General features: G+C 38.3%; 1 pseudogene; it reads right to left on the reverse strand.

Annotated features, from left to right (window-relative positions):
• Positions 1-7,532: 7,532 nt before the first annotated feature.
• On the reverse strand, positions 7,533-11,603 carry LOC114275724 (uncharacterized; annotated as a pseudogene).
• Between the last annotated feature and the right edge of the window lie 1,321 nt (positions 11,604-12,924).

Below are 12,924 nucleotides of genomic sequence, written 5' to 3' on the forward strand. Positions count from 1 at the left end.
ATGAGTGTTTAGATGCGAATCCAACCCGAATTGTGCCTTGCAGAGAAGTTTGTGATGTTAATTCTTTCAAGATTGCCACTTCGCTAATTATGACAGGGATCAAGCTGCCTGGTCAGCTCGCGGGGGTCGAGGGGGCAGTGCCCCTTGGCGGGTCCGAGGTAGTGCCACGGCGGGGTCGAGGGGCAGCGCCCCCGAAGCAAAATGCAAAAATGCATTCAAAGTTGCCTCCCCGCTCGAGCGTCCATTTCCCCCCTCGAGCGGAGAATGCTGAGTTCTAGAAGTTGGGTGAGTCTGCAAAAGTACTGTGATCCATGTTTTCACGCTCGAGCGTCGAAATCCCCGCTTGAGCGTATATCCTGTTTGGAGCATTTCATACAGTGTCCTCGTTCGAGCGCCAATTCCCACGCTTGAGCGGACCTCGCGATTTCAGATTCTATAAATTCGCAAGTTGCTCAAAATCTAGAATTACTTCTCCAGATTTTCTTCTTGGGTTCTAGGGTTTATATCTGGGAATATTTTGCTTGTTTTTTTTGATGTTTTGATTGAGTATTCAACTCATGGTATAAAAAGTATACATCAAAGGATTATTTGTTTATTCTATATAAAAGAGAGAGTTGTTCTTCGGTGGATTCTGAAGAATTCAAGCCTGAAGCTTTGGTGGATTCTGGAGTGGCTCATCGTCAAGACAATTTCGAGGTGAAGACGGGGTTGGAAGAGGCACATAGGGGTTGGTTCAATTCGGGCGTGGATTCGCTAGGTAATTGAAAGTATACCTATGTAATTCTTTTATATCTTCTTAGTAGATTGTTTTGTTTTGTTTTGTGGCTGTTGCTCGTGATTTTTTTTTATCACAATTGGAAGTGCTCCAATTGTGGTTTTTCCATGTTAAAATCGTTGTGTCAATTTGTCTTGATTGTTTGATTGGGATTGTTTTATTGCCTAAAATTGATACATAATCACAAATCAACATCTAGGGGTTTCTAGATTTTTCAAAGGCCAAAAAAACCCTCAAATCTACACAATGAGGAAACTACGACAAATTTATCACCAGAACTCCATTAAAAGCAAATGCAATATAAATTCATAAATTACAACAGATTAGAGCACAATTCACTTTTCAAACATTGATTATCATGAACCCTATAATAATTGCAGGCAGGAGATCCACTCAATACCTTCAGCACTACTATACAAATCATGAACCCACGAATCATTCACCAAATTAAACATAGAAATGTGAAAGACTTTGATTACAAAACATGAACCCTAGATGAGAAAATTCAGTGAGATGTGTAGAAAAGCTAAGTGGAAAAGCTATAGCAGATAGACGGTGGGGCCATCAAAGAGGTAGCTATGAGAGAGAGAGAGAGAGAGAGAGAGAGCTCAGTTAAAAGTTGAATCCTTCTAACTCTTTTACCTCAAAAATTTTCTCGAGAAAATATAGCGTCAGCTTTTGTAATCTATCGCTGTGGCAAACTCTGTAAGCGCGCGCGAGAGAGAGTAATCCGTCAAGTGCATCTCAACGTTTACTATTTTTTCATTAAATTTGAATAAAAATTTGAGTAAAAGTTTCATGATATCGCCCGTTCAAACTGTACAATCTGCCGTTTCAATAATCTACTGATCAATCAGATAGACAATCGGAGATGTTCGGCTGGTTAACTGGCCAATGTAAATTTTTCAAAATTCTTAAACAAATTTTACAAGGAGGTGGTCGACCAGGAGACAACCGGTCAATCATCTGGTGCTCATTTATTGTCCATTAACAACTTGTAAACTAACGGCTATATATAATAATTTGGTGAAAGACTCTAGCATACTCAATTTGATGAAACATTTGAAATATTTTTGATTTGATACTGATTTGATGATAACGTCAGACTACCAATTTTATACGTTTTTCATTAAATTTAAATTTGATAAAATAAAAAATGAAGGAGACGCTCTAAGATCATGAAAAGTAAAGCCAGTAAAGTTTATGATCCGTTAGATTGACGGGATTTAATAACAAAATATTAAACTGATCGAGTTTCAAACATGTATGACAGGAAGTTGGCATAGCATGTTTAATGAAAAATTAATTATATATTTTAATAATATTTTCATTAATGGATGTCATGATGTTTTTTAATCTTTAGGTAATTTCATCCAATTTATTAAAAAACATATAAAATAAAATTTTAAAACAAATATAGATTTTGTGTTTTTTTTTTAAATTAAAAATCTTATTTTTTTTCTACTATTTGAGGTAATCTAATAAAAAAAAATATTAATATGATATAATTTTTGTAAAGGAAGAGAATAAAATTGAGTTGAAATCAAATATTTAATAATTTTATTCAATGGAGATTAGTTATGTTAAATTTTAATTGTTGAGAAATTTTTTATTTTTTTTATACACGTGATATTTTTAGCTAATGATGAATTTTTTTTGACTTAATACATAAACATAACATGAATCAGATTAGAGTTGAGGTGAACATGCTAGATTAATGTTGAAATAATTTTGATATTAACACGACCCAATACGACATGATGCACACCATTAGTCCTAAAGAGATCTGATTAGACGGTTATAGAGCAGCAAACGAACCAAACTCTTTATGAACAGCTCGAGCTCGGGTTGTTTAAAGCTCGTTTGAGCTCGATTCATTTACTAAATGAACGAGCTCAAGCTCGATTTTTAAGCTCCTTTATTAATCGAGTAAGGCTCGAGTAGCCCTAAGCTTGGCTCGACAAGGCTCGTAAACATAAAAAATAAATAAATAAATATTTATTTTTAATAATATATTAAATAAATTTTCAATAATCTATTTTATTTTTTATTTATGTTCGGTATTTGTGTAAATTTACATATTTAATTGATGAAATTTATTATTAATATAAGCATTATTATATATTTTACTCATATTTTTGTATTTTTTTTAATCTTAATTAGTAAATTAATTTAAATTTAATTTTTTCTCAAGCTCGAACTCGGCTCATTTATGTAATTGAGCAAGCTCGAGTCCAGCTCGAGTTTAACAAATATTTGACGAGCCAAGCTAGAGCTTGAGCTTGATTTTTTAAGCTCGACTAGAGCTCGACTTGAGCTCGAGCTCGAGCTCGAGCTCGAGCTTGAGTAATTCTTCATAAACAAGCTTCAACATTCAAAAGCTCGGCTCGACTCTACTTGTTTGCAGCCCTAATGTCACGACCCAAATCTGCCCCGATAGGTTTGGCATCGTAACCGGCCAATAATCCATGATTACCAAAGGCCTGCTTACAATAACACAATAAAAGGGGCTGGCAGAAGCCAATAATAATTAAAATATATCGCCCAATAAGCTGTGAACTTACATAGAACAAAACGAACTTTGATATACCCATCTACATGCACAGTCATGCAAATCCATGCCAAGCTTTTGTACAAAAACTTATACGTAACTTAGGGAATAAAATCCCCTTAACAAAAACAAACAAAAGTCTTAAGACAAAACTTTGTATCACTGGATCACAATTGTAAAAGGGTGAATTTGGAACCACCCAAAATCCTAGACACATGGTGGGTTGGGACCTCGTAATGAAGCACAGTAGTTGGCTTCACAAAACATACAAGTCGATGCTGCTAAGTCCGGTCCTAAGTTGGATCGCCTACATACATATAGTAAACAATGAGCTAAGGCCCAATGAATAATCTCAACATAAATAGGCTAAATAAACGAGGTCCATAACTTATAAAATAAAGCAATGTACATAGCGTAGTACATTTTCAACAACATTATTAAACCCTGACAAAATACCATACAAAACGTACACAACGAAACAAAGCACTTATCAAATATGGTCTTACTTACATTTCGTTGTATAACCAGTAATACCGAACATAATATGAGCGAAACAACCACAATGGATCGAGGGCATAGGCATAACGACTACTACGGATCGACATATACATAACGATCGCAATGGATCGACATGTACATAATGACCACAATTGATCGACTTAGACAAAACAACCACAACGGGTTGACATAGACATAACAACCACCATGGATCGATGGTGGGTCATTTCATATACCAAATATAAACACTAAACTATACCAAATTCTTTTAAAATAATGGCAAGTCCAGGTATCGATCCACATGGACAATTGTGAAATTAAACTAATTTAATTGCTAAATTCCTAATTAATTTTGATAAAAAGATTAAGGGATTCATAAACTAATAAGAATTAATTTAAATAAAGTGATTAAATTAGCAATTATAATTAAAATTGGAATTATTGATTTTTGGGAAAAACCTAGAGTAAAGAATTCACCATTAACCACATAAATGAGATTCAACATCAGTTATCAATTGTAATCCAGTTTGAAATACCCAATGCACTTGAAAATCCATGTGTAACCCCATGAGGATCTGGTGGTGATCATAAAGAGTACTGTGGACCTAATCCACAGAGTGTTGAAGCTGTAAGTACTCCTCGCGAGTCATGTATAAGGGGTCCCCTTGAGTGGCACAGGGGAGGCAGGAGGAGGTGGTTGGTAGTGGACAGGGTCTTGGGCCTCATCAACAGGAGCACCAACTTGTTGCGGGATGCGGGATACACTATGCTGCCATTCCCGCTGTCTAAAAGCCAGATAAGCTGTGTCAATCTCCTCAATCGGATCAATTGGGAGGCCGTTCAGCTCGAAGACAAGTGTGAGCAGGTTGGCAAATGACAGGGGCCAAGTCAGGTTCTGCATAGGTTGAGACTGAACGGCCTCCTGCAGAAATTTGCGTATATGCATTCAGATGACGTGCGCAAGTGAGACTTGATAGCCATGCTGATAACCATGTAAGACCTAAACAAACTCCATGCGGTGCTCAGATTTATGCCCAAGTGGAAGGGCATTCTTATGTATCACGGAGTCAATCAATAATAAGTGGCTAGGCAGCTTGCTCCGATGTAAGCACGTGTAACTTGGGTTACCATTGGTCCCCGGGAAGTACTCTTGGATAAGGCTGTGTATAGGTTGTCGACCCTCAACTTCTAGGAAGGGCCAGTGGTCCGTTTTTTAAAAGAACCCTAACACTTGGGCAATCATAGATTTTGTGATGCTAACAAGGTGGCCATCAATAGTGGACGATAGTCCTTCCTTAGTGAGTGACTCGTACATATTCTGGTAGAAAAGTCGTACCAGACAAGGATAAGTGGGCGTCATAACAATACACAAACCCAACTGTTGCTGGAGACGGAGCTGCTCAACAGCCCAAGAGGCAACTGGGTCATTTTGAAAATAGTTGAGCTTGAACTGTGTAAGCTTGTGAAGTGGGCGTGAAGCCCACTCCGGTCGTGGCAACTCAACTGGTGGTGGTGGTGAGGATGGTGGTGATGGTGTCAAGGAGGACAAACCTCGGGCCTTTTTGGAGGCTCAGATGGATAGCCGTTTATTTATATCCTGCACACACCGAAAGCAAATACACAGATACCCGTGGAACCATCATGAGAATAAGAATAAGATATTAAAGCAAAAGTGTGCCCACTGATGTACCACATGCAATTCTCATTATTTTTTGTTTTCTTGTTTTTGTTGTTGTTGTTGTTGTTGTTGTTGTTGTTGTTGTTGTTGTAATAAATGTAACCTAAAATAAAATAAATTTTTTTTTAAAAAACTAGACACATTAAAATTTTATTTAAAAACTAATGACTAAACATATAAAAATGAACTACATTAACAAAAAATGAATTAAACTAATAAGTAATAATGAGATAATAAAATACATAGAATAAATAATAATTTTTTTTTATTCTTTTATTATTTTTATTTTGTTTTTATTTTTTTATTTTTTATTTTTTTTTGTGTAATAAATGAAACCTAAAATAAAATAAACTAGACACATTAACATTTTATGGAAATATTGAACGATTAAACAAATAAAAATGAACTTACACTAACAAGTTATGAATTAAACTAACAAAGAATAATGAGATAATAAATAAAAAAATTAAAAAAAAAACAACTAAACAACTAAATAAATAAATAGACAAGCTAGGAAGTTAAAGGAATCAGAAAAACTAAGCATGAGATTTTTTATTTTTATTTTATTTGGGCCGCACGTGCACCGGAGATGGTCGCATGTGTGGTGGTCGTCTTCTTGGCTGCCCAGATTTTTTAATTTTATTTTATAGTACGGATGAACAAGAGATCTCTATAAAACTATCCCTAAATCTCACTACAAGGGAGGATTGAAAGAAGAAATATAAAGTTTAAACAAAAAGGAAGGATTTACCTTTAAATAGTGAAGAAAGATAGAGAAAGAAGGGAGATTCGCCGGAAAAAATGGTGGTCGCCGGAGATTCGACGGACGGAAAGGGAATAAGGTGCCGACGGTGAGGCTCCGGTGGTGGAGTGGTGGTGAGAAGAGTTTGGGTAAAGGTTGGTAATAGTGGGGAGAATAATGAAGAAAGTTGGTGGTGGTGGTGGGGTTTGAGTGAAAGAAAAAGGAAAGGGAGAAGATGATAAGGTAGATATATATATATATATATATAGAGAGAGAGAGAGAGAGAGAGAGAGAGAGAGAGAGAGAATATGAGAGGTAGAGAGAGAGTGTATCTGTGAGAGTGATGGGAGTGGGTTAGGTTTTTGTTGAAATCAAAATTTTTGTTTTTTTTTTTTTTTTTCAAAAACGAAAATAAAATAAAATAAATAAATTGAACAAAGAAATCTGATATTTTTTTTAATTTAATTTTTTTAATTTTTTTTTCAAAAATGAAAATAAAATAAAATAAGAAAAAATAAAATAAATTGAACGAAGAAATTTTTTTTTTTTCTTCTTCCAGTTTGCACTAGGGCACGCACCTATATATAAAGCAGGTTAAGAAAAAAAAAATTACAAAATTTCCTGCACATGCAGGGCCTAGAGCGCACATACGGCTATTGGGTCGCACCTTAAAGCAGGAACGAATTTCGGAATGGGATTTTAGCCGCACGTGCGATGGATCGTCCCACACGTGCGGAATATTTTTTTATTAAGTCCGAAAAGATTGAACCATTATTTACCCAAGTACCACCCAAACATTTCAAACCATTTCTACCTTCATTTTACATCCAAAACAAATATAGCATTTCAAAAATAACTAAATGCTCAACAAAAGTATAATCTTTACGCGAAAACCACGAGTATTACTTTTCTCCCTAACAGTGTTTGTAACTTTCCTTATTCTCCAATAGGGTGACAGACTAGGTTGATTCGGTATCCAGAATCGAGACACATAAAGCTAACTCGACCTATGGAGCTGCCATACAGAGTTCAAGCCAAGGTGGTTTTGAAGCAATCTCCACACCCATGGGTATTTAAACTAGACTCTAGTCTCGAAAATTCCAAACCTTTGCGTTCTAGGCTTTGCCATTTGAACTCTAGTTTCCACCGTCTAAGTTGGTCTCCTAGGAACTTACTACAAACACAGTTAGGTGGCTATACCAGATCGTCAGATGTCGTTCGGGTATGACAAAAACCAAAGGAATTACACATTTAGAGGATTTAAACTCTCCTAGACTCAAAGCAAGTACTATGGAAGATATATTGGGTCCGTCAAGTGGACGACCTCAATCATCTCCCCTTTCTCAATACCATCAACATAGTGTTTCAATCTTTGGCCATAGACCGTGAAGGTCGTACCATCTTGTGAATTTTTAATTTCAACTGCCTCATGCGGAAAGACTTCACTAACCTCATATGGGCCATCCCACCGAGACCGGAGTTTACCCGAGAACATCCGTAATTTAGCATTGAACAACCACACTTTTTGTTAAGGCTTGAAGGACTTACGAGAAATGTGTTTATCATGAAATGCCTTAGTCCTAGCCTTGTAAATTTTAGAGCTCTCATATGCATCATTGCGGAGCTCCTCTAACTCATTGAGTTGGAGTTTTCAATGGTCACCAGCTTTTTCATATCAAAATTGAACTTCTTAATGGCCCACCAAGCCCGATGTTCTAACTCAACATGGAGATGGCATGGTTTTTCAAACACAATCCTATATGGAGACATCCCAATGGATGTCTTATATGCAGTGCGATAGGCCCAAAGTGCTTCAACCAACCTAGTGGACCAATCTTTCCTATCGAGCCTCACAGTTTTCTCAAGGATGTGTTTAACCTCCTTATTAGAAACCTCTACTTGACCAGTAGTCTAGGGATGATAGGGAGTGCCCACTTTGTGAGTGATTATGTATTTGTGCACTAATGCCTCGAAGAATCGGCTGCAAAAATGTTTGCCACCGTCACTAATTATGGCACGTGGGAACCCAAAACGACAGAAAACGGTCTCATGGAGGAATTTAACCACAATCTTGTGGTCATTCATTCTGGTGGTCATTGCCTCCACCCACTTGGAGACATAGTCCACAGCCACCAAAATGTGTTCAAAACCAAAAGATTGTGGAAAGGGACCTAGAAAGTCGATGCCCTAAACATCAAAAATCTCAACAATCAAAATAAGGGTTATCGGCATCATATCTCACCGTGACATGGAGCCCATGCATTGACAACGCTTACACGCTCTATAGAAGTTATGAGCATCTTTGAAAATTGAGGGCTAGTAGAACCCACATTGTAAAACCTTAGCAGCCGTTTTCTGCCTACTGAAATGGCCACTACATGCATGAGAGTGACAAACGGTAAGAATGTTATGGGTTTCACTCTCAAGCACACAATGCCGAATCACTTGATCCGAACAATATTTGAACAATTCCGGGGCTTCCCAGAAATAATGCTTGACTTGTGAGAAAAATCAATCTTTGTCTTGCTTAGACCAAGTTTGACGTATTTGACCAACCGCCAAGTAATTCACTATGTAAACAAACCATGAGAAGGGCACGTGTGAAACCGTAAGAAATTGTTCGTCCAGAAACGAGTCATGCAAGGCTAAGGGATCACTCGTGTGCTCAATAAAGATACAGGATAAATTATCCGCAACTATATTCTCGGATCCATTCTTGTCTCGGATTTCAAGGTCAAACTCCAGAAGGAGTAGAATCCACCTAATCAACCTAGGTTTAGTCTCTTTTTTGGGCAATAAGTACTGCAAAGTGGCATGGTCAGTGAACACATTGCCTTTAGACCATAGGAGGTAGGACCAGACCTTATCAAGTGCAAAGACAACAGCTAGTAACTCTTTCTCAGTGGTAGTGTAGTTTAATTGAGCATCAGAAAGAGTACGACTAGCATAGGATATAACATGGGGCACTTTATTCACCCTTTGGCCCAAGACGGCGCCGAGGGCATGGTCAGACGCATTGCAAATGATTTCGAAAGGAATAGACCACTCAGGAGATTGTGTGATAGGGGCAGTAGAAAGGGCCGTGTGAAGTGTTTTAAAGGCTTTAAGACATGCCTCATCAAAGACAAAAGGTGCGTCCGTAGCAAGTAAACTACACAAAGGACGGGATATGTTACTAAAATCTTTGATGAATCAACGGTAAAAACCTGCGTGTCCTAGGAAAGACCTAACTTGACCCACAGAACTGGGTAGAGGAAGACCTACAATGAGGTTAACCTTAGCTTTGTCAACCTCTATACTCCGAGGGGACACAATGTGTCCCAACACTATACCCTCGTGAACCATAGAATGGTTATTCTTCTAACTCAAAACAGGGTTTGTCTCAATATATCGAGTAAGTACTTTAGTTAAATTCTAGAGACATTTCTCAAATGACAGCTCAAACACGGAAAAGTCATCCATGAAGACCTCTAAGAATTTCTCCATCATGTTAGAGAAAATAGCCATTATGCATCGTTAAAAGGTCGTTGGTGCTTTGTAAAGCCCAAAAGGCATTCGACGATAGGCAAAAGTGCCAAAAAGACATGTGAATGTGGTCTTTTCTTGGTCATTCGGATACACAGGAACTTAATTGTAACCCGAATAGCCATCAAGGAAACAATAGTAGCTCTACCCTCCTAATCGCTCTAAGATCTGATCAATAAAAGGTAAGGGAATATGATCTTTCCTAGTCATGGAATTCAGTCTTCTATAATTAATTCACACTCGCCACCTAGTAGTGGTTTGAGTGGGGACTAACTCTCTTCGCTCATTCTCAACAACAATGATGCCCGATTTCTTGGGCACCACTTGTGTGAGACTCACCCACTTGCTATCCGAGATGGGGTATATAATACCCGTATCCAACAATTTTAACACCTCCTTTTTCACTACCTCTTGCATGTTGGGATTAAGTCTCTGTTGCATTTCACGAGAATGTTTGGTGTCCTATTCTAAATGTATATAATGCATGCACACGAAGGGATATATCCCTCGTAAATCAGCCACCAACCACTCTATAGCACTCCTATGTGCCACGAGAATACTCATTAATTGACTCTTCTGCTCTGCAGTCAAGTCAAATACAATGATGACAAGTAAGGTATCCTTTGGCCCTAAAAATGTATACTTGAGTGTGGCTGGGAATAGCTTCAACTCAAGTGTAGGTGGTGTGACTAAGGATGGTATGGCAGGCTATCGAGACAGAGGTGGAAGGGACTCAAACTGGGCTTTCAACGGAGGAAAATCCGGTGTAGAAGAAGAATTAAGTAAGGCATTCACCTGCTCCACTGACCCATCAATATCAAAATTTTCAAATCCAAAATGAGCTAGATAAGCCTCTAAAGGGTCATCGACAAGAATGGAGGGTAAAGCCTCCTTCACAATCCCATCCACAACATCCACAAATAAACACTCCTTTCTTTTATGGGGTTGTTGGGATGCTTAGAAAACATTGAGTTTCTTAGAGCTATCTATCAGTTTCATATCTAAAACCAAAAAGTCAACAGGAAAATAAAACTTATCGACCTTTACTAGCACGTCCTCAATCATGCCACGTGGCACTTTGAGGGACCGGTCAGCTAACTGGAGAGTAACAATAGTGGGCTTTAACTCGCCAAGCCCGAATTCTCTGCACACAGAGTACGGAAACAAATTGACACTATTCTCTAAATATAATAAGGCCCTATCAATGATATGGTCCCCTATAATGCGTGCAATGGTTGGGGCACCTGGGTCTTTAAGCTTAGGGGGTATGTCATTCAACAAGATGGAGCTTATTTGTTTCGTGAGTACGACCTTTTGGGACACATGTCTCCTAGATTTACGCTTTTGCGTACAAAGGTCCTTTAAAAATTTAGCATAAGAGGGTACTTGCTTAATCGCCTCTAACAGAGGGAGGTTAATTTTAACTTGTTTAAAAACCTCCATCATCGCTTCTATGGATGCCGCATTCTTATTAAAAAGGGACGGTGTATCAAGGCATTGGGAAAAGGGTGCCTTAGGCACATATGATACCTTAGGCTCATGTGAAGTGCTAGGGATTAAGTCATCCCCCCTAGGTGTTTCCTCCTCACTCTTTTTCTCATTGGGTGTACTGCCGTGGTCACCCTTCTTAGCCCTAGTTGCATCAGATGCAACTAGTTGATGCAACTAGCCGAGGCTCTAACTCCCTCCTACTTCTCAAGGTAATCACCGCTTGCACCTGATCATGGTGCTTTTCATTCCCATCCAACCCCTCTGCCCCATATTGACCCTTAAGGTTGGCCACAGTCTGACTTGGTAATTTTCCCTCATCTCTCTTATTTATGTTATTAGCCATTCAACCTAATTGGGCCTCTAGCTTGGCAATGGAGTTAGTATGGGAGTGAACTACTGGTGCTAACCCCTTAAGTTCTGAGAGAACTTCTAACACCTGTGTGATGATCGGTCCCTTTTCTCCTTTTCTTTCTCTTTCTTCGCTTCATCTTCTTTTATCCTCGTTGGATTTGAAATGTCTGGAAATGGTTTCTAGTTCTTATTTCTTCCGGTGGCAAATTTCAGTCATTCCGGAGGGTGCGCAAGTGAGTCCGGGGCTCCCGGGGACGAAGTTGAAACTTGGGCTGCTGGGCCAGGGACACACGTGCGGGGTTGGGCCGCATGAGCGGTGGAGGCTAGCACCCAGAAATTTGTATTCTGAAATCAACACACGAGCGGGAGAAATTAGGCCGCTCAAGCGGTAGAGGTGGGCTGCTCGAGCGGAGGGGGAGGCCACTCGAGCGAATGGGGAGGCCGCACGTGCGGAGCCTTGGCAGTCCGAAAACTCTATTTTTATATCTTTTGGACCCGAATGTATCTCACATTTTTGCTCATCTCTCTCTCACTCTAAACATATTTTTCTCACTCTTCTCTCTAGAAAACCCCTTCAATCATCTAACACACTTAGATCCTTTTAAATCTTGGGTCAAGATCTCCATTATCTACCTCTAAATCTTAAAGATCTAGGTTGGGGCTTCACTTGGGTGGAAGAAATCAAAGCTCTCTCTCATCTTTCGAAGCTAGGGCTTCATCTCACCTTTCATCAACAAGCTTGAGGTAGGGATTTCTTGAGTTATATATACTAGTTGTGCTATTTGGGTGTTGATTTAAAAGCGCTCTTGAAGTTTTGTGTTGATTATAGATTTTATTCAAAATGTAGAGATTTTTTAATGTGGGTTTGTATCACAACTATTTTACAACTTCTTGAGAGTTTTTCCCTCTATTAAACTTGTGAAAGATGATTTTGATGGGGTTTTTCTTAAGGGATGAGAAAAACTTGTTTTTAAAAGAAAACCCTAGAAATTTGGGGGTTTTGGTAAAATGGAAAAATGTCTTTGAAATTCTATATTTTCTCATGTTAAAAGGATGAATGAGAGTGAGTTTCATCAATGTTTTACAAAATGGAAAATTTACTTGATATATGAGAATGAGGTGTTAAATTAATATTTTGCTAATACTTGAATAAGCAAGGTTGTGGTGTGACTAATTGTTCAAAACCATAGATGGTGGAAAAATTGTAAACATTGGGGGTTTTATTTGAAATATGTCACTTGTAGTATTGAAGAGACTAATTTTTTATGGTATGTTAAACGAGAATTGTGATGATGTGTTGATGACACATGTTA

The sequence above is a fragment of the Camellia sinensis genome, chromosome 4, assembly GCF_055761805.1.
Source record: "Camellia sinensis isolate YWXY chromosome 4, ASM5576180v1, whole genome shotgun sequence".
Classification (NCBI taxonomy): Eukaryota; Viridiplantae; Streptophyta; class Magnoliopsida; order Ericales; family Theaceae; genus Camellia; species Camellia sinensis.